This window comes from Hippopotamus amphibius, chromosome 4 (assembly GCF_030028045.1).
Source record: "Hippopotamus amphibius kiboko isolate mHipAmp2 chromosome 4, mHipAmp2.hap2, whole genome shotgun sequence".
NCBI classification, from domain to species: domain Eukaryota; kingdom Metazoa; phylum Chordata; class Mammalia; order Artiodactyla; family Hippopotamidae; genus Hippopotamus; species Hippopotamus amphibius.
This window is the reverse complement of record NC_080189.1, coordinates 110,041,831-110,068,766: the sequence shown is the minus strand read 5'-3', so window position 1 is coordinate 110,068,766 and position 26,936 is coordinate 110,041,831.

The following is a 26,936-nucleotide window of genomic DNA, read 5'->3' as shown; positions in this document are numbered from 1 at the left end:
ATCGAGCAGTTTCTCGCTGAAAGCACTTGGGTTTCTCCGGTTTGCAAGGCAGAAATAGAGACCCAGATGTAGAGAACAAACATATGGACACAAGTGGGGAAAGCGGGGGGTGTTGGGGTGGGATGAATTGGGAGATTGGGATTGCCATACATACATTAGTAATAAGAAAAAATAAATAAAAAAATAAAAGCACTTGGGTTACTTCTCATTTGCCTCAGAATAAAGTTCAAATGCCTTCGTCCGCCTTCTGCTGTCTGGCCCTTTGTGACCTGGTCCCATTCCCTCTCCAGCCCCCTCTCTCCCCCAAGTCCCGCTTTGCCCGCTGAGCCCTGACTGTTTCAGTTTCTGCTTCAGGACCTTGACCTGTCCGGCCTCTGGACGTGGGACCCGTTGGTGCCTCTGCCGGGAAGATGCTTCCCCACCTGCTCTGCCCCTGCAGCATCCCTGCACCTTAGGTGGTGGCTTTAGCTGTTCTTACCAGGAGAAGTATCTTGCTATCCCCCCACCCACCCGCAGACAGGGTCGGGGCCTGGCTAGTGGATGACGACAGCTCTGGGTATTCTGCAGATGGGTTTGGACAGATTGTAGGCTCACAAACTGAAACCCCTCTCCACCCTGAGACCATCAGCCTGTTACTGGACAGGCAGCCTGGGGTCAACTCACCATAGAAACTCAGCTTCCTACACAGGCAACCACGTGGTTGAATCTCAAGTACATCTTTTTAAAAGAAAGGCACTGGACAAAAATACCCATATTGCATGATTCTGTTTATATGAAATCCAAGTGCAGGAGAAGCGGAGGTGATAAAATCAGATTCTGAGGGGGTGTGGTGGAGGTGTTTGGAAGGGCACAGGAGGGAGCTTTCTGGGGAAATGAGACGGTCGTCTTATTTTGGGCTTTGGCTTATGCAATCGTCACAACTCATCTCATAGGACACTCAGCAAGAAATTAATACTGATTCTGCAGTACTGGTGTTTCTCTGCGCTTCCCCACCCGGGCCAGCCTCATGATGCATCTGCTCTCGTGGAGGCTTCTGGAATCGTCCATAGAGGTGGCTTTGGTGACAGCTCTTCCTGGCAGTGTGTTCTCTGAAACTGCTCCTCTTGGTTGCCTGCTGGTACTGCTCTCAGACTGACAACCTCCATCAGGTGCAGGGCTGATCTGTGTTGCTGTGGAGTGAATGTTCATGTCTCCCCAGAATTCCTGGATTCAAACCTAACCCCAAAGTGATGGTGTCGGCAGGTGGGGCCTTTGGGAGGTGATGAGGTCATGAGGGTGGAGACCCCTGGGCGGGATGAGTGTCCTTACAAAGGAGACCACGGAGAGCCCCTTCCCCCTCCCACCCCTCCCTCCAGGTGAGGGCACAGTGAGAAGACGCCGTCTGTGAACCAGGAAGCAGGTTCTCAGCAGACAGTGAACCTGCCTGGGTCTTGATCTTGGACTCCCGGCCTCCAGCACTGTGAGACACACTGGCCTGGTCTGAGCTCCGCCCCAGGCCATGGTTCTTGGGGAGCAGCCCGGACGGGCTGAGGCAGGTGCCCACGGAGACTTCCCCATGCTGTACTTTTGGGGGACTGTGAATTCCAGTTCCATCTAGGGAAATGATTCCACTTGCTCTCAGAGTGCATTTGGGAAGTAATTTGGCGTGTTGACCCCCACTGGCCCCTCTGAGTCGTGCTTTCTCTCTTTTGGCTGAGTATCTGTCTGGGCTCTAGCACAGTGTTCATTCCCTAAAGGGAACTCACCAAGTGCAGCTGCCCCGTCTCTCCTGGACTGGATATGGCTAAATATACACAAGAAGGGAGGAAGATGAGAGGTAGAAATTAGATAGATGGATGGATGGATAGATGATAGATAGATAGATGATAGACAGATGATAGATTGATAGACAGATAGATAGATAGATAGATAGATAGATAGATAGATAGATGATAGATAGATAGATAGATAGATGATAGATAGATAGATAATGATAGATAGATAGATGATAGATAGATGATAGATGATGATAGATAGATAGATAGATAGATGATGATAGATAGATAGATGATAGATAGATAATAGATAGATAGGTAGATAGATAGATAAATAGATAGATGATAGATAGATAGATGATAGATAGATAGATAGATAGATAGATAGATAGATAGATAGATAGATATAGATAGGTAGATGATAGATAGATGATAGATTGATAGATAGACAGATAAGTGATACACGGTTGGCAGATACTGGAGGCAGAAATTCAGTCCCTCGCAGTGTGTCCTTCTGCCCCTTCCTCACCAAAGCGCAGCAACTCATAAGCTTGATAGGCCCGAGGAAGGAAGCTGGACACTGCACAGTTTCCTAAGGAACCATAAGGACACTGTATCAACTAAACAAGTACCAACAACAAGCCTATGTTCTCCAGCCAACACAGACGCCTCACCAATTTAGCCAAATCAATGAAGTTTAAGTAACCCTTTCTAAAAAATCTCAAAATAGAAAGAGATTTTAGAGGAAGACCACACCTAGTTGAGCCGGCCAGCCCACTGCCATTCGTTTATGAAGGGGACATACCTCCTGCAAAGATTCCCTCTGTCATATTTAAGCAAAAGGACCAACGAGGCATAAATACAGATCATAGCATTGTTTACCCGCCGAGAATCCAGGGGCGGGGCGGTTGTATTCATTTCACATCCTTGTGTAATTCTCACTGTAAATGGTTCAGTGCGGGGCCCAGGCCCAGACGCTAAAGGGATTCAAAGACAGAAAAACGTCAGGTGAGGCAAGACGCTCAGCCCACTTTGTTGGCTGCAAGTAATGGAAACCTTACTCAAGGAGCTTAGGTAAAAAGGAAGGACAGGAGTCCTCTGTGGCTCCCACCCTCCTGGGAAGGGTGATGTCTCAGGTCTTTGAGTAGATTCAGAACAGGAAACAGTCCTGTCTTGTTTCAACTAAGTGCTCTCCTCACAGGGTGGCCAGATGGCCACTGGCAGGGCTGGTCTGATTCTTCTCAAAATTAGCAAGTCCAGCATTCCCTGTAATTCCACAGTAGCACCAGGATGGGTTTTGAATGACCCCTGGGGGCCATGGGCTCATCTGGGAGTGAGAGACTGAGGACCAGAAAACAGGTTGTCAAGACTGGAAGCAGCTTCTCCCTGAGCTGGAGGCCAGTCAACCTCAGCAAAGCACATGGACCAGGGAGAGGCCATTCCTAGAAAGACAGACTCTGTCCCAGAACAATGGCTGGTGGACAGACAAAACCGAAACCCACCAGAGGACCCGAGATGTGGGACAGCATCTCTCCCTGTGTTGACACAGAAAGGCCAGCACGTGTTTTGCTAATTTCAGAAACAACAGCAGCGAGAAAACAGAAAACTGGCCTCTGAGGATCCCCCTACTGCTGGGGGGGCAGGACAGAGGAAACAGCATTGAATTTACCAAATTTCATGATGTTGAAATTATATGAGACACACTTAGCTCAATGTTGACGGCTTTACTTCTTTCTTTTTTGATATTGGCGACCCAGAGGGGACTTGGGAGGTAAGCAAGGAGGGAGCAGGGCTGTCCCAGGGTTCTCAGCCCAAAAACTGCCCTTTCATTTAACCTCTGCTTGTTCAAGGTCATCTGATAAAGTGACTTTGGAGCCAGATGGAGGCAGGTACGCATCTGTCTCTGCTGCTTAGAGGCCACTGGATCTCAGGGAAGCCATTCACTCTGATTTTCCCTGCACTGGTCTGCAGGACCATTTGTGACAGATATTCAGTAATGATGAACACGTGACATGCTCACGGCCGGTGCTGAAGACCTGCTAGTTTCCTTCTGCGGCTGTTTCATCCTTGCTGTCAGTGAGCTTTTCAGTGTAGGAAGACATGTGAACAGATTTATGTCTGTCAAGGCCAAAACACTCCTGTAAAAAGAATAGTTTAGAATAGTTTTAGAATATTTCATACAAATTAACTAATGTTTTTACATGCCTGTTCTATGCCACTTAATGCTCTAAACACTTTACGTATATTAATGCAAATAAGCCTCCCAGAAACACTATAAGCTCGATACTCTCAGTATCTCCCTCTTGCACCTGAAGGAACTGAAGCTCAGAGAAGTAAAGTAACTTGCCCGAGGTCACACAGCCAGTAGGAATAGAGCTGGATTCAAATTCAGGAAGTCAGGCTCCAGAGCATAACGGCCTCAACGCAGTTTCATCCTGCCCTGAGACCAACCATGTAATTTATTTCAAATTGCTTTTATCTTTTAAAAAAATATAACTACATCAAAATTGCTTCTGGAGCTTTATAAGTTATAGTTCAATGATATGATAGTTAGTATCAACTTTCCTTGTGAGGCATTTGTATTTCTTTGTCATTGATGAAGTTCTTCTGATTATACACACAGTTACTGGTTCCAGTAAAGGAGCTGAATCCAACCTTCCAGGGGACACAAAGAGTCTCATATTTTTACATCTCTTTTGTGATGGGAACAAAGCATGTCTGGGGACCACAGAGATACGATTATTACTGAAGAGGTCATCTAGAAAGAGTTAGAGGTAAAACAAAAGGGTTTTGGTAAAGCAGATGAAATCGTCTGTCAGTGATGGAATGGGACTGAATTACCCATTGTCATCGGCTGCTGTGGGCCCGCCTGCCTGGAACAGAGGCTAGAGAAGTGACCGCACTGTGGGGCATGAGTCATGGCCCAGACAGCGGCTGGGGGATGCACAGGCCAAAAGCAGATCAAGTTCACATCCCGGAGCGAGCGTCTCTGGGATGAGGAACATGGCATCGGGGATTATTATTAATAGTCTGCTCTCAAGGATAAAGACATCCTTCTTCTTAAAGACTAGTTCCCAGCAGAGCAATCGTTCCCGGGATCGAGGAGTGGGGCTGCGGGGCCGCAGGAGGCTGACACGGGACTGCAACACGTGGTCTAAGGAACAAGCAGTGAGGTCCAGAAGCCCACATGATCCCTTCTACATCCTCTTCTTTTCCAGGAAACAGTCCCATCTTGCAATAGTACAAACCACGGACATGGGATGGATTTGCAGCACACACGAGGGTACACACGTGCATACACACCCACGCAGACCTGTGGTGCCCCGTGTGTGCATGTGTAACAGAGGCAGCCGTGTGTTCCTGAGACACCCACCCTCCCCACCCCCGCTGACCAGACTTGCCCGGAGACAATGGTCGCTCCGTCCTTTCCTGAGCATGAGCGTCAGCCACACAGAGCCCCCTCACCCAAGAGTGTGCCCCCAACGTGTGACAACTCGGGTCCAGTAATTGGTCAACGCAAGGGCACAATGGCCTCAGGTGAGAGCAATCCTGAAGAGCATCCCGGCTCGAGTTCCGGTGGGACCAGAGTCCCCCCTCTACGTCTCCTTCTGCGGGAATCCTGCCTCCTTCCTACCTCCCTGCTTCCTGAGCCCCACCAGCTCTGCCTCAAAGCTATTGGGGCAGGAAAGGGAAATTGCCTGCAAACCTCTGTCTCTCAAGGCCTGTTTCCCAGGAAACCAGGTATAAATAGATCTTTATCTCCCCCTCTGATGGGGGTGAGGAGAGAAAAGCATTTCTGACTTTGATGGGAGAAGCAGGCTTTCCCCACTCCTCCCACCATGGACACTTAGAAGGCTGCTCAGATACTGGGGAGTTCATAAAACTCAGAATTCTAATTTCCAATCTGTCGCTGATCAAAAGTGACAGTTAAAACCTCAGTTATCATAGCTAAAATTTCGAAAATCAGTGGGGCAACAAGTGCTACATCATTCTAAGAACACATAGTAAAAATTATTTTAGTTTCTCTTTTAGTGAAAATTAAACGATTTCTGCTAACATATGTGTTAGTTTCTATCTTGATATATCTTCACAAAAACATGCTCTCAATTGTTATCTGCAGCCCTTTTGGATTGAAATTATGGAACTGAGACAACTTAATTATGACTCTGTGATTTTTTGAAACCAGAAGAGCCCCCTAAATTTTGGGGATGGGTATGAGTGGCAGTAAATGAATGAGGTCAGTCAGATAAACGGGACACAGTAACACACGTCAGGCTTTTATACCAGATGCCTCTTTGAAGGAGAGGAGAGAGCAGGGAGGTGAGAGAAGGCAAACTTGAATAAACTTGATGATTCTTTTCTGATGTGGAGACGTGTATGGATATATATGGTGTACAGGGCATATGCCTGTGATTTTAGAAAGTGGGACCTTGTGCTTTGTCATTTCTGATCCCTTTTTAGCCACACGCATCTGTGATCTGTTCAGGTTGGTCTGCACACCTGTGTTGCAGTTGCTTCTGAGTCTCTCGGTTGGTCATGGTGGAGGGTGGGATTGTTGGGGAAGAAACCTGTTTCAAACATGATGAACAATTGCAAACTTTGATGACAGCATTTCAAAATACAACACATAAAAATGAAGAACTCCAAAAGGAGTGTCTTTTCAGCCAGGGTTCTATATCTAGCTCTACAAAAAGCTAAGGGTTTGTATGGTAGAATATTAAACATCATGAAGGGACCGCCATGGGCTGTGTGGCATGTCCCCTAGAAGATGTGATGAAAGGCCATGCATGGGCTACTAGAACTCAGACATCTGATGATAAATGTCCTCACGGATGGGGAGTTTCCCCTTTTGTCCCTCTACTGTTCTCCCAAGAGCAGAGCACACATTGGGAATGAGGGCCCGACATTCCATTGAAGTACTGCATTGGGGCACGGAAAAGACAGTCCTTCGAAGGAGCCTGAACTTCCCTTGCCTTACAGTAAACGTGTGCGCACACACTCACACACACATACACAGAGCGAGAGCGAGAGCGAGAGCGAGAGCGAGAGCGAGAGAGAGAGAGAGAGAGAGAGAGTAAACATAGAAAGAATCTCTAGAGAGAATGTGGGAAAAGAAATTCATGTCTCTGGAATTTCTCAGCAGCCTATTTTGTGCTGTGAGGTTTTGGCTAAGGCCTTACAAATTCCTGATGATGAAACTAAAACACCTTCCTGCGCTGCTTTCTGTACCGAAAGACGTTAAAAATACATACGTGGGTGTTTCATGTAACCCTTCCAGTCTTATGTAGTCTTTTGACAGTTTCTTGAAAGGGCAGTGGAATATTTGACTATTTAACTTCCTGCCGGTCAGTAACGCACAGAGAGAGATGGGAAGGTGGCTGTCAGGGGGTCTGGTCACTCCCGCTGTCCACACTGGGACCCCAGGTGGAGGCCGTTAGTCACGTGACCGAGACACAGCTTCAGGGGTTGCTTCAACAGTCACTTGTTGCTGTAACTTGTGCTGAAACCTTGGTGGAGGAGTCTTGTTTACTCTGATTAAAGACCTTGTCAACACTTAAGAGTTTCATTAACTTGCCTTTGAAAGCGGTGAAGGGTCCAGGACCAAGACCGAGAGAGGCCGTGCAGGGGGCCCCTGGGCTGTCTGCAGAGACATCTGCTCCCAAGACCCCGAGGGGCTCCCCGGGGGACACCAGCTGGGACTCTGCATGACCCCTGGAGGTGGGTCACCCCCTTAAACCGACGTGCCCAAATCCATCCTACATCAAGAGTGGCTAGGTTGAGAGAGGAAAACGGTTTTAAATCACCTGAAATAACTGAAAACAGAATGTATTCTCCACGGAGGATTTTCTTCATGGGTACGTTCTCCTATTCTGAAATGTCAGAGCACCTCCAGTACTTCACGTTCCCACTTAGTGGGAACTTATTTGATCTGTCAGTATTTACAATTTTATTTATATATTCTTCTAATTTTTATTGAAATATAGTTGATTTACAATGTAGTGTTAGTTTCTGGTGTACAGCAAAGTGACTCAGTTAAACATATATATTTTTTCGGATTCTTTTCCCATATAGGTTTTTACAAGATATTGAATATAGTTCCCTGCACTATACATTAGGTCCTTGGTTATCTACTCCATATATAGTAGTGTGTATATTTTAATCCCAAACTCCTCATTTATCCCTCCCCCTCCCCTTTGGTAACCATAAGTGTTTTCTATGTCCGTGAGTCCACTTCTGTTTTGTAAATAAGTTCCTTTGTATCATTTTTTCAGATTCCATATATAAGTGATACCATATAATATTTGTCTTTCTCTGTCTGACTTAGTATGATTCACTTAGTGTGATTTTAAACTGCTCCACTCTTTAAATATATATATGATATCACAAGTTTTTGTTCACAAATCCTTTGCTTTAATGAAAACATTAACATAGGTCTCCATGGAATCAATGAGACATTTTTAGTCACTGGAGAGAAAAGCTCAATGGATATTTTCCCACGTTCACTTCTTAGGACCTTGGGTGAGGGCCAGCATTTGAAATTTGAAACTCGACAGTTGAAAGGGAGAATGCTTTACAGAATTTCTTTTTGAAAATGTATATGAACTCCCCAATTTGAAATCCCAGCCATATGCTGACGTTGTCCAATGATGGACACGGCTCAGAATCCTTATTCAAATATTTGCATTTAGAATTGCTACCCACACCTTTAAACATGACTGGAGGCAGCTATCAGGGACAGTTAAAGATGACCAAGGATTTAAATAAGCACCAAGAAATGAAGGGATGAGATCGTTGTGACACTAAAAATAATAAAAAGGATTAGAGTCGGGGAGTAAAACAGTGTGATGCTTAAGGAGGAACAAGAAGTACAGGAAGGAGGGAATCTGGAAGCAGCACATTCTTGGCAGAGAGGAGAGCATCTCAAGGGTGCGGGAGCTGGCCTGGCTGTGTGGATGGCAGGGACGTCTGCCCTGGATCCCGGCTTTCCCTTGAGCGTGGTGGGACGTGGTTAAAGAGGTTAAAGTGATTGACATGTCCACACTCTGCTTATGTTTAAAGGGCTTATTCTGGGCTCGATGTTGAGAATAAGTTGGTGGGGGGCGGGGGGGCGTGTGGGGAGGGAAGAAGGCAGGAAGCTGTGGCAACAATTCAGGGGCTCAGGGCGGCCCCTTAACCAGCTCCCAGCTGAGGACGTGGGGAGAAGGGGCCGGAGTCTGAGCATAGTTTAATAGTAGGACCCCCTGCTCAGAGGGATGGAATGTGGGGTCTGTGAGGAGAGGGGCCACAGGAGGGGAGAGCTGTCCTTTTCTGAGAAGAAGTTTGGAAAGTGGAGCATTTATCTTCAGACACCGTGTGTTTGAGATGCCAATTAGATAACCAGCGGCACTGCCCGGCAACAAGGCGTGCGCGTCTGGAGTTCAAGGGAAGGTCTGGGCTGCTGACAGAGACTTAGAAGCTTTGAGGGAGGGGTGTGCAAGCCCTCAAAGCCATGGACAGGATCACCAAGAGAAGAGTCCCCAGGCCTGAGCCTGGGGTGTTGGAGATGAGAAGGAAGGAGTGGGGTGGAATGAGGAAGGGGCCCAGGGTACCGAGAGGGAAACCGGGAGGCCTGATTCCTGGACGACAGGAAAGGACACGTCTCCAGAAGGATGAAATGCCCGTCTGCACCCGATGCCAGCGATGGGCAGGTGAGGTGATGGAGAGCTGATCACGGGACTGGGGACACAGGTGACCTCAGCAAGAGCGGCCGGGAGAAGCCTGTCTGGGGGCTTCCACGTACCACGAGAGGTGGCAAGTGTGGCCCACGGGGCCGTGAGGAACAAAACAGACAATGGTCAGGGAAAAAATTAGTTTGAAAAATGGAGAAAGATGAACTGAAGTGTCATAAGAACGGGTCTCTTAGATTTGATGATTAGAACAGGACTTGTGATCTTTAAGTCAGTGATTCTGTTAGAAGAGGGGGCCAAATCGCAGTGAGATAAGGAATGCTTGGGAAGAGGGAAAGCAGAGATGGATAGCTTGGCCTATTTCTAGAGGTTTAGTGTCTGAAAGAAAGAAAGACCTAGAGGTGTCTTGGCACTGACCTCACAAACACTATTGCTTCGTATATTATCAGATGCTTATTTTTTCATATTTTAACAGCTCTGAACAGAACCCATCTTATGATTGCTGCTAGTTTTCAAAGTTTATTGGCAGCATTTTTTTCATTCTCTGTGGCTTATAATGTAATGGTACGTTTTATGGTTCATATTGCTTAGAGTTCATAAAACATGGGCGTATAAGTAGCGACTAAGGCAAGGAGAGGGCACCAGAAGTGGATGTAAAGACGTGCGAGAAGGAAGGGGAAGAGATGGTTTTGAACAGCCTTGTCACTCGGTAAACATTTGTCGAGTGAGTGGGTTCAGAAGATTGATGGCGTGGCAGGGGTGAATTTTAATTATGCTCTGTGTCCAGGGCTGGGAGAGACAGAGGTGAGACGTGTGGGGCGTGGAGACCAGGCCCAGGCTGATCAAAGCCCAGGATGCAGGAAGGAGCAGCCGCCGTGCTCGGTGAGGGCATGGAGGACAGAGCGTCTTGGTAGCAAGGGGCCTTCCTGAGGGAGGGCAGTTCCCCAGGCCCGGGTGTGTCCTTGAGCGGCTTAGGGAAGTGAGCCAGAGGTCAGGCCGGGGGATGGAGGCTCTCCATCCACGGCGCAGCAGGGCGGGACCACTGCAGGAAATCCAAGTCGCGCCCTGAGTCCTGGGTGTCTCTGAGGAGGGACCCTGAACGTGGACGTCTGAGAGGAAGGGGGTGCGCTTCGGGCAGGGGCTGGAAAGCACGTCCAAACAGGGCTGAGACAGCCAAGGCAGGAGGGGAACTGGGGGCTGGACCACAGAACCACCTTCCCTGCTCCCCACAGAAGCCTCTAGAAGACAGTCAGCCCTGGTTTGCAGTGAGAAAACAGAAGCTCGGGGAAGTCGGCTCTGGAGGCTCCTCTGCCCCGGGAAGTCCCCGAGTCCTGAGAGTGTCACCCCAACAGACCAGAGGAGAGTGTCCTCTCAGACAGTGGCAACTTCTCAAAGGGGCCTCATGTTTGGTCACCATGCTCAGGCCACCACCTTCCCAGAGCCACCGCCCCCAACCTGGAGACCCCTTGGGATGGGGTGGTGGGCTCTCTCTTCTCTACATGCTTGGGGCTGTGTGGACGGGGCTGGAGGGAGCGAAGGCAGGTGCCCTCCCCATCTTCCTCTGCCCGGACGCCTCCCTGCTGGACCCTGGTTCGCTGGACCTCCCTCTGCAGGGCAGACACCCGCCATTAGCATCTCTCCTGGGAGCCCAGGGCCCCCAGGCAAGGAAATCAGAGTGGAGGCGGCGTCCCAGAATCAGGAAGCTGAATATTTGGGGGTCCTTTGTCTACTTAAAGCACCGCGTGGCTTTAATACTGAACCCAGAAAATGTCCAAGATGCCCCAGCATATGAAACCCTTCTACATCATGGCCATTTCTGTCCCAGAGATGAAAAGCTGGCATAAACCACTGTGGACGTAGCATCTCACAGCCCCAAGGTGTTCTCTTTGCTCTAGGAGTCAGCACTTCCCATGTGTGAGCGTTTGCCTGTGATGTCTTCCCATGTGTGAGCGTTTGCCTGTGATGTCTTCCCATGTGTGAGCGTTTGCCTGTGATGTCTTCCCATGTGTGAGCGTTTGCCTGTGATGTCTTCCCATGTGTGAGCGTTTGCCGTGATGTCTTCCCATGTGTGAGCGTTTGCCGTGATGTCTTCCCATGTGTGAGCGTTTGCCGTGATGTCTTCCCATGTGTGAGCGTTTGCCTGTGATGTCTTCCCATGTGTGAGCGTTTGCCTGTGATGTCTTCCCATGTGTGAGCGTTTGCCTGTGATGTCTTCCCATGTGTGAGCGTTTGCCTGTGATGTCTTCCCATGTGTGAGCGTTTGCCGTGATGTCTTCCCATGTGTGAGCGTTTGCCGTGATGTCTTCCTCGTGACCCTGCGTGTGTGCTTCCATCCCTTCAGTCAACTGCTCAACCGCCTGCTGTGAGTCTTTCCATGTGTCCTGGTTTCAGGGACCAGGAGAGAAAAACAATCCAATAAAGTTCATGTAGACAGTAAACGGCAGAATTTGAACTTGAACCTGGATCTTTCTCAATCGGAAGCCCCTCGATTTTTGACCCAAAGATATTGCCTTTCATACATCATGGTCTGGTATTTCTTAGCCAGATTCCAGAACTCAGTCTGGTCGTATGAACACAGACCATCAAGCCACCAAAGGAATTAGAAAGAAAACCGTTCCTGTGTTCCTGCAAGCCAGACACAGGGTGCAGCCTTCCACACTCCCAAAGGTCAAATTAGCGGGGATATTAAGTAGTAAAATGATCACCCTGTTCTCATTGATAGTTCGCCGGAACCAGCCAAACTCACACTCACGTCTAATGTCTATCCAAGCATCACACTCAAATGTGAGCGTTTCAGTTAAAGATCTGCAAATGCAGGCTCTGAGTGCTTCTGTTTTCCTGCTTATAATTTCTACCTTCGGTGAAATCAGCGAAGGCATATTCATACATAACTAAGACTAAGAACATGAGGCAGGGCCACTGTGGTGCCCACGGCCCCCACGGTCCACTCAGCCTCCTGCACACAGGACACGCACCCCTGTTCACAGGGTGCCACGATAGACTCTCCCCCGAATTTGCTAGATGTGCGTGGACAGCGGGGAGCAGATCCACCCTCAAGGAGGCGGAGGAGCCAGGCCCACAGGAGACGGTGTGACAGTGAGCGGGGACGGAGGCTGGTGCATCCCATCTGGAGAGAAGATGCTCCCTGGGCCACGGGCTGTCACAGGACCGAGAGCTGCGACCGTGCGAGGAGAGGAGAGGAGAGGAGAGGAGAGGAACATAATCTCGTGAAGGTGTAACACACACCTAACGTTTGCCATCATCTTACGGAGCGGAGCGTGAGCTGCTCAAACCACTCAGGATTGGTGCCGGGAGGAAACCAGGTCAAGAACTTCCAGGCTGCTATAGCCACACCCCCTGAGGCCTCCTCAAGTGGAAGTAAAGCTATTTCCCCATAGAAAATGGGCCGTTACAGGAGGCAGGGCCTGTTGTTTATCTTTCACCGAGGGCCTTCCCAGGAGAGATGTTTCCGAGGCAGAGATTCCCTTTCGAGTTTCTTCTCCCAAACTTAATAACCACACCGGAAGCCTCGCAGACACGGTCGAACGGGGCGTGACAGGAGTCTACGCGGCCAGTAGAGACAGACGTGGAGCATCTAAGAAAAATGACCCTCTGGTCCCACTTAGACTCTTGGTCCATTAAAGGAAATATCTGAAAATGGTATATCTGTCTACTTGTCTTTTAAAATAGCTTTTCAAATTAATATATATATTACATATTTAAAAGTTTTAAGGAAAAGGACTCACTTTTTCCTAACCCAGAAGTAAAGATGGCTCCCAGAGATAATGGGCTAGAAGAACTCCGTCTGCAGCCTGCCTTCCCATTTCAGCCAGATCCCTGGCGGACAAAGAAAATAAACAAAAACAGCTGATGGGCCCACCCCAACCCCGACCTCCGCCCCGCCAGCTCCTGGTGTGTTTTAACTTGTGACAGCAGCGAGCCCATGCTCCAGACAGAAACAAACATTATTCCGTAGCTCTTCGCCACCAGTGTCCTGTCATCAGATGATTGCCCTTTCAAGTAAAACGTCTCTATTTAAAACGTCTTTCCTCTTCATTCATCTCTTTAAGTCATACACACCCAGAATTATATGTACAGATATGAAAGGCCCATTGAAAGCGTTTGGTTTATACCGGGAATAAGTTCCGCTGTCCCTGCCTTCTGGTAACTCATACAGGACATGCACGGCGTTCCAAGGGGGAGGCTGGTGGAGACCCTACAGGCGCAGGCCCACCCTCCAGTCCTCAGGCCCCTGAGCTGCCTCTGGCACCATTCCATCCTCCAAAGCAACTTCCCAACCACCCCCTCTTCCGTCACAATCCCTCACGGTTTGCCTTTCCTTAGTCAGTTGTTCTCAGATTTAACTCCCTCCCAACACGGGAAGGGGAATAAGGTTACGCTCCTAGTGACCCTGCAGGAGCCTCTCCCTTCAGGGTGTGGGAGGGGCCCCTTCCCCACCCCCCTCGCCTCCCTGCCTTAATCAGAATCTTCCTGTCACCTGTCAGGGAAGGGAGCATCCCAGGTGCTCACCTGACTTAAATTGCAAGTTTCATTATTATTCAGGGACAGGAGGCCCACAGATCAGGAGCCCTTGAGAAGATACCTGGTCCTTCAGAGCTCTCAAGAGGAGGGGGTATGTGGGGCCAGGTGGAGAAGCACCGGGGCCAGTCAGGAGGCAGAGGGACGGAGGGGGACACATGGGCAGGAGCCTTTCTTGTGGTTTCTGCAGGAGGCAGGATGGGCAGACTTAGGATTGCCTGGTTTAAGGAGTTCGGGCAGCTCTGGGGCACGGGCTGCCCAGCATGTCTGGTACCCGCCCTGGGTGACCCAGTCAGGGGGACAGTGGCCCTCAGTGTAACAGCCCCATAGAGGAGGGGGTGGCGGTGGGCTCCCAGCTGGTTGGTCTGCACGTGAAAGATGTCCACTGCTCAAAGGGGGATTTTTGCTACCTTTAGGAATTCACCAACTCTTCTCAGTACTCTGTAATGACCTATATGGGAAAAGAATCTAAAGAAGACTGGGTGTCTGTATCTGTATAACTGATTCGCTTTGCTGTACAGCAGAAACTAACACGACATTGTAAATCAACTAGACTCCAATAAAAGTTTAAAAAAAGAAAAAAGAATTCACCAGCCCTGGGACAGGCAGTCTCTCCCAGGTCAACATGGGCCCAAGATATCAAAACATCAGAAAGTACAGAAAATAAAAAAACACAATTCACACAAGGACTCATGACTTTGAGCCAATGCCCCCCCCACCCCCGCAACCCCAACCATGACCCTAGGCCAGGAGAATTACCCTGTTCCATACTAAGGATTCAGAGAGAAATAAAGATTCTTTAAGATGCATTAAGCCAGAGGGCCTCACATTTTACCATGCATGTAAATCACGAAGCCACCTTGTTAAAAAGGTTTCTGATTTTGTAGGCGGGGTGGGGTCTGAGCATCTGCATTTGTAACCAGCACCCAGGTAACGCCAGGGCGGCTGGTCCACAGGCATTCAAGTCCAATTCTGTGGCCCATTTTTTCAGGCATGTTCCCTTGTTAACTAAAGACTGGGAATAAGAGCTTTAGCTTAAGACTTGTTTGCACGAAAGCAATTACAATTAAGGCTTTTTTTTTTTTCTCTACAAGCCACTTTCTATCCTCGAATAAAATACGATCTCACCATAGGGCTCATCCGATGAGACCTGGCCCAGGGACCTTATTAATTCTCAAGACAAAAGGGTGTCAGCCAGCCGCTTCACACTCAGGCATTCCTAGGCTCTGGGACAGGAAGGAGGCAGGCCTGTGGGGTGGGCAGATGTGAAGAGACTGTGTCTGTTCCGGCATTAGTACCAGGAATGTAATCAAGCCTGGGGTGAACTCAGCAAAAGTATAAACTCTCGCATACTTTGCAGCCATCCCAATAATCCCAACAGGACGTGAGTGGAGCTTCGCCAAGGATGAGAAGACAAAGGTAATGTCAGGGATAAACTCACAGGAAGGGCTGGAGGACGAGAGGGAAGGAGATTGGGATTGGTCGGGCGAGACAGTCACAACTAATGAATCAGTGCAGATTTGGGGTGAGGATGAGTTAGCATTTGGACAAAGACTAAATCTATTGGAAAGGACAGCTAGGTATCCCAACGAGAAATATAAAACAAGGTAGGTGAAGTGGCCTGTGGAACACGAGGTTCAGTTTACCTAGAATTCATCACTTCCAGCCCTCTCTCCTGGTCAAAGCAACGACCTTTTTCATATCCAAATAACAGATTTCAGGGTTCTTGGGATGACAGGAATTTTTCATTGTAGGAAAATAGCACAGCTCAAAATCCTTTGAAAAATATACACATGATTTTCAAAACACTTCAGAAAAAAAAAATTGCAACAAAATGGCTCAATGGCCAAAGAGAATCATTTCTCCTATCTGTCATTATAAGCAGAGTGGCTATTTACAGAGAGTCACTGTGTCTTCCTCAAAATCATCAGCAGCCTGTCTCTCCCCCCAAACACCTGTTCAAAATCACAACACAAACCTGTAGTTCAGGCTGTGGTGCTTTTTCGGGTGAGAACAGAGCCCAGCCCACACCAACAGCCATTCGGGCGAGCCCATCCTTTGGGACGCCCACCCTCACCCGGCCCCTTCTCTCCCAGCTCCTTGTGTCACTTCTGCCCTGGAAGGCTCCGGGGGGACATCTGGAAGTGGCCATCTCGGAGCAGGCAGGATTACACCCAGGGAGACACGCCAGGTGAATATTCTGGTATGAACTCACCTGCCCTTCGAGATCCCAGGGTAGGCTCTGTGCCTGGATGCTCGGTGATTCACTGTTTGGTCTTGAAAGTCATGGTCCTTGAACCGGCTGGTTTGTCCCACCTTGGCTGGGAGGGGGCAGCACCAACAGGGTGGCGTCCAGCTCCCCTGCTGGGCCCCGTGTGAGACGGCGGGCGGAACGTCTGTGAGGAGGGACCTGTGTGAACACACCGTACTCCTCCTCCATCAAACATCTGTATCACCTTGCACAGGACACATTCTTCTTTCTGCACAAAATGAACTCCTTCTGCCGCTAACCAAAATCACCCCCACCCACCCTTCAGGACTCCCCCTACATGTCACCTCCTTAACGCGTGTGCTCAGGACACTCAGATCAACAGTGAACTTTTTGATGAAGGATCTCATTGTACCTCCTCCTTCACAGACTTTAACACTCTTTTCAGTAACAGGGGTTTTTCCCTGCTTAACGCCTGTCCTCTTCTAATCCATAAACTCTCCGAGGACAGAAGCATACCTGTTTTTCTTGCCACATACCTAATATTGACCACAATGCTTAACACCTAGAAGCCAGGTGACAAATACGTGTTGGAAGAATCCGTGAGGAGTGAGTGAATGGGTGCATCAAGCTGATTCTGCACATCCTAGGAAACCCCGTCCTGGTGATCACTGTTATAACTTGTATCATCACTACTCCAGGGGTTCCCGTTTATTAATAATAATTACAAACGCTGTTCTCTGAATCGGACAGCACACAGCACCTTCTATTACTTATCGGTGACATTTCTCAACTGGAGGAATGAGTTCTTCCTCTGCCAAGTCAATTTCTGATTTGTACAGGACAGGTTTCTAGGTAGATGCAGGGATGCATTCTGTATTCCGTCAAGTTTCAGCTAAGAAAGCTTTCAGTCTCTAGTCAGTTTGATTTTCCCAACTCTGCTGGAGGCTGAGAACCACGTTTAAGGTGAGACTCAGTAAGTCACAAACACACGTCAGCTTCCGACCTGTGCCAGCCTGGCCTGCAGCCTTGGTCCTGGGTAGGGTGAGGATTTACATCACCGCGCCGGCCCCTCCTACACCCCAGAGCCCCTGCGTCCCGTCCCGACGCCCCTCTCTCCCCAACCTCCCCTCATCAGCACCGCCACACATACGCGGTTCACCCTTTCTGCTGGTCAGTCCTACATAACACAAGCAAAGAGAAAGTGTGGAGTCCAGAGAGAAGATACGATGACCGCACAGGAGAAACGAGCAGAAACAGGAAACAGCACAAGCTAGACAGACCCCACCAGCTGGCACCTGGAGACGCGTGCCCGGAGTCTCAAGCATTGCCATCATTTCAGACGGGGAAGGAGATGGGAACCGGAATGTTCCTTTCTCTTCTTCCCAAGTCACCAGGACCCTGCTCACGCAGGGTGAAACTCGGGGTTGCTCAGGAGAGTGGAACCCCAGCCGGATGGTCCGGGGCAGCTTTAGCGCTCGTTAAAACCAGGGCCACGGGACTAATTCTGGGCATCAGCAAGCAGGCTGTGGGCTGCTTCTGGGGGACGTCCCACTCCATGACCTCATGACCTCTACGGCCTCTTCCCATCCAAGGGTGCTCATCACAGCTGGCCTGGCTCTAAAGCTGCAGTTCTCAACCGTGGCTGCCCTGCAGACTCACCTGGGGGATCTGGAAACTCAGAAGGACAAATCCAGGAGGCACCCCAGACCCATCAATTCAGGGTGCCCTTGGTCCCCGAGATGCAGGCATGGCTGAAACCTAGCGGAAAGGGTCCCATCAGACTCAGGATGTAAGAGGTAACCAGAACCTTTAACCCTGTTTTTAAAAGGTTTTATTTAGGGGAAAATACAGCATGCATTCAATTCCACTCTTTTCCTCTTAGAATAAATTTCGCTTTATTGGAGCAAACGTAGCATCAACTGTTTCACGCTACACGGAAATTTTCAGTTTTCCTGTTCAGCTTTACAGCACCTCTATTCCTACGGCTATAACTTTATATGATGCCTTGCTGGCATTTGCAGAGTAAACCATTATATGCAGTTTCTAGTGCCAAAAGGTGTAGAAAGTTTTGTAAAAGTCTGGAAGGGGAGAGAGCAATAGGTTTCTCTTAAGGTCATTAAATTTTTATTTGTTTTTTTTTCCTCCTTTATACTGGTTGCTGTTACTTTAAAAGTCTTCTGGCGTTTAACTGGCAATAAACAGGGCAAAACAAACTGTTCTTTCCCTTAGATTGTGCAATTTTTATTGCTCTGGTTTAGAGCCACCAAATATGCCTTTTCGAAAAATGCTTGTTTAACCACCTTCTGTTTGTAAAGCAGTAGAGCTATTAGCTGACGAGCCTCGGGGGTGAAGTGGTGTTTTCTGTGTGCCTCAAGGTTTTCAAAGATACTTAGAAACAATCTGAAGTTAAGTGACACTGATGATGCTAGTTCCTTAGCCAGACAATTGCATGTAACTGAATCAAAGAGGCTGAGCTCCTTTTGAATCCCCCTCGTGATGCCCGGACATTTAAAGCAAATGGAAAAGTCGGCACCATCACGGCGGCCACTGAAGGAATCAGTGCAAAATTATCTGTTCACATGATAACTTAGAAGCCAGGGACCAGGGTAAACGCCTCCACACTAAATCAGGGAACACATTTTGGATCCCACAGGCAACACGGATGGGGCGGGAGAGTTGTCTTTTAGCTGACATTATGCCGTGGTTCAGGTTTTCACATCTTCTCAGTACATCTCCACGTCGACCTCAACGGCTTCTGGGTGATGAGTAAGGACCAAGGGGGGAAGCTGCCTTCCAGCAAATTCCTCAGGCAGGGAAAAAGTAGGATTTCAGAGCAGTAAGTCTTTAAACATTTAAAGACAAAACTGGAAGAATTTGGAGGATTCTTATTCTTCTCTGGACACATATTTTTTTTTTTTTTTTTTTGCAATACGTTTTGCCTTCAAGGCAAATAGTGCAATAAGCTCCACTATCAGATAGCTTTTTGTTTGTTTGCTTTTCATCATTGCCTTCTTTCTTTCTTTATTTTATTTTATTTTTATTTTTATTTTATTTTGGTAATCATGGCAGCAACCTGAAATGAAAAGGTTATTATTATTTCCTATTTGGAAATAGCTTCCAGATACCCGCCAGCTCCAGTAACCCTTCCTCCAGAGTTTCCTATCTCCTGTCTATTATCACACAATGCAATTAGAATTGTTTTTCCCTACTATTGCTCTATCATGTTGCCACCTTCATCAAGAACATAGTAATAACAATAATAGTATTTAATTTTATAGCACATTTCCTTTCCACTAGATACTTCGCTAAGTACATTATCCATGCTGTTTATTTAGTACCACATTAGGAAGTTTTATTATTTTATTGTACCATTTTACCATTAAGAATTAGAGACAGCTTAAGTAACAGCCAAATATCACACAGCTAGAAAGTAGAGCCCAGCTCTACTGCCTTAAAAACCTCCTAAATACAATGTTGAAAGCTGTCACTTTCTCCCTGTAGCTTTGACAATGTTTCCTCTTACTGCTTTATTATTAGGTGCACCTAAGCTTAGTTATATTTTCCTTTGGAAATTGAAACATTTATATTGTATTGTATTATATTTTTTAAGCTCTATATTGGAATATAATTGCTTTACACTCTTATACCAGTTTTTGAGGTACACAAAAGTGAATCAGCTGTATTTATACATATATCCCCCTATCCCCTCCCTCCCGCAACTCCCTCCAACCCTTCCTGTCCTGGCCCTCTAAAGCATCACCCATCATTGAGTTGATCTCCCTTTGTTATGCAGCAACTTCCCACTAGCTATCTATTATCTTTAGTGATGCATTCTGCCTTAAAGTTTCTTCTGCCTGATAAAATAGTATTACACCAGCTTTCTTTCATTAGGTATCTGGTGTGTGTGCATGTGTATACATTTAAATTAAATGCAAAAAAAGAAGTATATACACATATATGCACATATATATGCATATACATATATACATATATATACACATATTTAGAAGTTTATATATACATGTTTACAAGATGAAAAATTTTCAGTGCCCAGAGTTTTTAAATTCTCATCATTTGGATGTGTCTGTTGTAAACAGCAATTAGCTAGGTGTTTCTAAATCCAGTTAAAATATGTGCACTTTAACTGGAATGTTTGGTCCATTGCATTGACTACTGCAGTGAGGATCACTAACTGGCACCCTGAGCACCCCTTGTCTACTTCCTCCTCTGATTCGTGGTACCCTCTCTCATCCCCACGTGGAGCTAAGTGTTTCCAGGCTTCCCGGCTGCTGATTGTGACTGAGTGTAGGGAGAGAGGGTGTGAGCAAAGGGACACAGGCAGCTCCCAGGGAGCTGGGTCACAGCCTCAGAAAGGAAGCCTTGGTCTCCACGGCACCCCCTGTCCTTGCTGACTCCAAGTTCCTGACAGCTGAGGGGGTACCTTGGAACTAGGGATGCAGCCAAGAGGAGAGGAGGACAGAGCCGCCAGCAGCCCTGCCCCGGCCCCCGGAACTGTTAGGACAGAGAAAGATGCCCTTCCGTGCCCTGCAGAGAAGAGTCTCAGCCAGTACGTTCCAATTACAGGTACGTGTGAACTCAACGCACCCTCTCATTTTGTGCTGTTCTGTTTTTACCACTTGCATTATACCTCTTTTTTGTTGTTTTTCCTCTTTCTTGAATTCTTTTGAATTTATTGAGGTTTTTTTCTTACTCCATTTTTAAAATTTCTACCAAGGTTGATTCATAACCCCTATTTCTATCATTTTAGTGTTATTAAATGGTTTTCATAAAGCAGTCAAAGTGTGATCAATGTCTTTTCCCTCCTCCAGTACAGTACCTAGGGTTAGGAGCAATGAGCATCTGAAATCTTTTTGTCCAGTGCTTTAAGTTAAACTTTTAAAATTCCATGAATCAGAATTGTCCTTCATTTAGGTTTTGTTGGTGGCAAATGCTCTCAGTTTTTGTCTCTACACTCATTCTTGAAAAATGGTTTTAGTGAGGATAAAATTAGGCTGATTATTGTTATTTTTTGCTGCAAATATAAACTAATTTCAATTGTTTCTGATTTCCGTTGTAGCAGCTGAGAGTAACTCTGGGTCTTACTGGCATCCCTTTGAAGAGAACCTGACTTTTCTTGCTAAGAGGCGTCAGTAACCTCTTTCTTTGAAATTTCATTCCAAGCAGTCCAGCTGTGGATTATTTTACCCTATCCTGCCTGAATCCGGACTTTTGAGCGTGAGGTTTGGTGTCTTTCAACAAATCTGGGAAATCCTCACAAGGTTCACTCCTCAAAGTCTCCCTTCTGTTCTAGAATTCTGACAGATGGATTTTAGGACGCCTCTCTCTCTTGGTTAGGCCCCTTGAATTTTCTTTGTCCTAATCCTTTTTTTTTAACTATTACTACAATTTGTAATATTGTATCACATTTACTTTCCAATTCACTCATCGCCTCTTTAGCTGTGAAATTCACAGTTAAGATTGAATTAAACTGATTTCTTTAATTTTAGCTCTTTATTTCTCATTTCTCAACGTACTATTTTTTTTCTTCTTAATGTGCTTGTCTATTTTTGTGTCATTATTTGCCTACGTTTTTAGTCACCTTCTATATTGTTAAATATACATGTAACTTTTATTTATACACATGTAATTCCATAGGTTTAGATTAGATTAGTTTAGATTTGCTATAGGGTCTGGAGATTCAAATGGCTCAACAGAGTGTGAAGCAAATACAAATCTGAGGCTGTTTCCCACAGAACACACCAAGTTTTCAAGTGGCCAATCTCTGGGCAAGTGTCCCTTGGGCCTTGTTAGGTCCCAGTAAAGTCGTGAACATCTGAGGATGAGAAGAGGCATCTGCCAGGGTCCCCAGGTGGCCTCTTCCCTCTGGTGGTCTGTTGATCCTTGCTGGGCACCCGCCACAGACTCCCCATCTGGTGCATCCGCGTGCCGTCCTCTCCAAGGTTTCTGCACAGCTTCCCTCCTGAGCACATCCGGCTCACCATGCCCCTGTTTTCACTCTGCGTTTTCGGGTCATCTTGTGCTCTTTCGTGAAGGGTTCACTGTGATGAGTTGGCAGGAGATAAATCTCACTTTTAACCCCAGCTCCATGGTTAGGTAACCACGTGTCTTGTGTTTCCAGCCTGTAAATGACGGGGGTTGGGCAGTGGGGAGCTGTGGGCCTTCTCATGCCAGGGAGGAAGATGAGATCGTGTCTGTGTGCATCTGTGTGTGTTTGTATATGCACACGGTGTGGAGTATTTCTTTCATGAGTGGGAGAAAGCCCATGAATGGCAGGAAGCACTTTTTTTCCTGCATCCGCCAATGTTTGCTGTGTCCTTGGAGATGCAGTAAACATCTGGTTCTCACCGTAAATGCCCTGATGTGGGGTTGCTGTCGAGCTAATCCACGCTTCCATCTCAGCATGGCCTAGGGACCAGGAACCACAGAACCTCCATCCCAGCCTCACCTGCCTCCCCACTACACACAGACTCACACCTGCTCAGTGCCCTCTGTCATAAGGGTAGCAAGTCTTCTTTTAATATGTTCACAGCTATATTTGGAAAGACAGTTTCTGTGAGTATGTTTCCAACCGAGCAGAAAAACAGAGACATCAGTCGATCATTCCTCATAAGGAAAGACTGGTCAATCTGAAGGTATCATTAGTAACCAGAGAATTAACTGTGACACATGCTCGACTGCCAACAGGAACGGAAAACAAAAAGGAAACAACCCAGCAACCCCTTGTTTCCTTTTGCATTTTTTTGTTTTCAAGATTTTATTAATAAGGAGGTTAAGTACTGTCCAGTACTCATGAAGATTGGAAAATAATGTTTTTCTTCTTTTAAAATATATCTGTATAGAGCTTCCATCGTGGCGCAGTGGTTACGAATCCACCTGCTAATGCAGGGGACACGGGTCCAATCCCTGGTCCAGGAAGATCCCACATGCTGTGGAGCAGCTAAGCCCATGCGCCACAACTACTGAGCCTGTGCTCTAGAAGCCCGCGAGCCACAACTATTGAGCTCACACGCTGTAGCTACTAAAGCCCATGTGCCTAGAGCCCATGCTCCACAACAAGAGAAGCCACCGCACCGACAAGTGCAAAAAAGAAAATAAATTAATTTTAAAAATATATCTATCTATATACGTATGTCTATATATCCACATATAGTTATTATCCCATTTTTTGATTATGAAGAATAATTTGTGGTTAGACAAGAGGACCAGATCAAATCCCGGCTGCAGGGTCACTAGTTGGATGAACTTGGAAAATCGCTCCAATTCACTTTGCCTCGTTTATAGATGGGATCCCCATGATGTCCACCTCAGGAGGTTTCATGAAAATTCGACTGCAAATGTCCATAAACCTTTCTCTGGAGACAGGCACTTAGGAACCGCAACCACACCAGTGGCAACAAAAAAATGAAAGTAATCTTTGCTGAAAAATATGATATCAATTTTTAAAAAGCCATAAACATGTGAAGCCACCGGTAATTCCACAATGGAAATAGCTCCTGTCTAACTGCACCCCAGGCTGCTCTCCATCCCCACACCTGCCTCTCTGGTCCCGTTTGTGTGTGTGGTTTTGCTGCAGAGGTGGGACTGACCACCTGAGATTTATCACCTCCTTCCGTCAAGCAGTGCTGCCTGCTGGATGTTGCTGGAAGTCTGTAAACACAGGTCCGGACCAGCTGGTCAGTCATGGGTGCTGATAGCTCACTGCATACCACTAACAGAATTCATCCGACCCGTCTTCCCCCGACAGCCCTTCATGGCTTTTATTTCTTTTTTGCTCTCTCTGTAATGACCATGCTTACTTTCCAATTTTTGTGGACTTGACCTCTTATAGGATGAATTCCAGGAAGTGAAACTAAATAGTCAAAGGGTCCACCTTGCCAAGATTTTGTGTCTGGGCTGCCGAATTGCTGTCCAAAACCATCGTGATGACTCGCCCCCCACAAAACAATGCATGAGGGCGTCCACTTCCCCATAGCTTCTCAATCTCTGCCAATTTGTTGGCCAAAAAATTATCTTTTTTGTTGTATTAATTCGCTAGTTTTGATGGACAGTCTAAGAAGGTGTGGCAAGGTGACAGTCATGGAATTGTGTCATCAGGGGCTGTAGAGAGTGGGAGACAGCAGACCACGGTGACATACCAAGTGGCTCCACGTCCCCTGAACACAAGGGCATGCAGGGCCTTCGGGTGGCCCTGGCGCAGCTGGCACTTCCACAGGAGACAAGCCCTGAGGAGGCTCCTGCAACCCAGACAACACACTCACAGTGGAAGAGGATGGGGGGTGGGGGTGGGGGTGGATTACGACACCAGGAGGGCTGGTGCCTGCGGAGGGTGCGGGCAACGCTGGAACAGCCTTCGGGGGCAGCCGCCACGGGGCCGGCCTTTAGTGTCGAGCAACGGCTGTGAACCATGAGGGTTACACACCTGAGGGCAGTGGTCCAGCACCCAGACCGGGAGAGGACCTCCCACCCCACAAACAGCCGTCAACGGAGCACGACCTGACTCACCCGTCATCGCCGATCTCCTTCTCTTTGCCAGACGTTTGGAAGCAGGTCAGGTGCCCTTTGGACCTTGTAAGCCCCAGATCTCTGGATAATTGAAAGGGTGTCTCACAAGGGTGGAGCGGCTGTGCCTTGGACTTTGTGCACGAGGGCCTGTCGACACTGGAGCGATTAGGTGGGAAAGAGAGAAAAGCCAAGCTGGCAAAATATAACTAGGGTGGTTGAAAGACAGTTTCACATGGTTACTGGCCTTGTGGAATTCTTGCTCTGAGAACGTCCTACTTATAACCCCCATCCATTTTTCCTAGGCTATTTCTCTGGTTCTCAGCACGGGAAACAGCTGTTTATATGTTGGTGATGTTCACTGCGTCATGAATACTGGAAACACCCGTGAAGGGAAGGACCTAGAGGGAGAGAAATGGAAGTGCGAGTGAAACAACTTCTGGTTTTTAGGACGTTTTTGTTTACTTCCAGTCTCATCGATGAATTTTTAAATCAATTAAGCAATAAAAACATTATAACATGTTTAGAAACCTTTTAAAGCATTCATAGATCCCTAAGGGAGCCTAGTAACCCCCAATTTCTTTTGGACTTAGACGCTCCAGAATGTGAGCTGGAATTTGGGTGGGAGGACTCAGTCATTCCACAGGTGACCCAGCGAAGGAAGGGTTTCGGAGCACAGAGAATGCATGTGGTCAGATTATTCTTTTTTTTTTTTAAGCTCTTTATTGGACTATAATTGCTTTACACTCTTGTACCAGTTTTTGAGGTACACCAAAGTCAACCAGCTGTATTTATACACATATCCCCATATTATATACACTACCAACTATAAAATAGATAGCCAGTCGGAAGTTGCTGTGTAACAAAGGGAGATCAACTCGATGATGGATGATGCCTTAGAGGGCCGGGACGGGGAGGGTGGGGGGGAGTCGTGGGAGGGAGGGGATATGCAGATTATTCTTTTTTTACTGAGGTATAATTGAAATATATATTGTATAAGCTTCAGGTGTACAACATTGACAATTTTTAAAGATCATAGTCCATTTATATTGGCTGTGTACCCTGTGCTGTACAAGTACGTCCTTGTACCTTGTTTTATACGCAGTGGTTTGTGTCTCTTACTCCTCCACCCCTGTGTGGCCCCTCCCCCTCACCTGTCCCCTCTGGGACCCACTAGTTTGTTCTCTGTGTCTCTGAGTCTGCTTCTGTTTCGTTGTATTCACTAGTTTGTTGTATTTTTTAGATTCCACATATGTGATATCACATGGTATTTGTCCTTCTCTGTCTGACGTATTTCATTCAGCATAAAACCCTCCAGGTCCATCCATGTTGCTGCAAATGGCAAAATTCCATTCTCTTTTAGGGCTGAGTAGTATTCTATTGCATGCACATACCACCTCTCCTTTACCCACGGGTCTGTTGATGGACACCTAGGTTGCTTCCATATCTTGGCTACTCTTGAACATTCTAGCAATCTGATCCGTGCTCACAGTTGGAACTGAGACAGCAAGGGGTGTATCTCTCAGAAAACAAGTTGACCTACTTTTGACAAAAAGTAAACCTTGAAACCACATTTCAAAGACCTAAGAGTCGAAAGTCTGATTTCAAATGGCAGCATGAGCCCTCACTGGTCAGAAGCCTTGAGCCCCTCGATCCTCCTGCAGAGCTGAGCAAACACATACTGAGCACCAGCCTTGTGCCGGGACGTTGTGTGGGCACCGGGATTTTTAAAGATATGAATGAAACAAACTATCTCCCTCAAGAAGTAGCCTGAACTCCGTAAAGGGATGCAGATGTGTAAACAGACAAGTGTAATTCAGCCTCAGGCAGATGTGTAATGACAAAGTTCAGCAGAGCAGTTAAGGCCAGAGGCGCTGAAGAATAACCAGGTCCCAGTTACAAGCTGTGTGACCTTGGGCAAGTTGCTTAACTTCTCTGTGCTTCACTGCTTCATCTGTAAAGTGGAGGTAATAATAGAGCCTTCCTCCCAGGTCTGAGCGAAGATGAAATTAGTTGATACCTACGAGTGAGCAGAACAGAACCTGGAACGTAATAAGTACTCAGGAAGGGTTCACTGTCACTTGTTCATAAACACTCCCAACCTCAGCCTTCTCATCTGTGACACAGGAGTGACAGTCACAGGCTGCCTGCAAAGGATGACCGTGACCAAGTGGGAATTTGCCAAGACTTGGGGCATCGTCAAGACTGTTCAAAGGCAAAGTGTTACCTGAATAATAAGGTTTC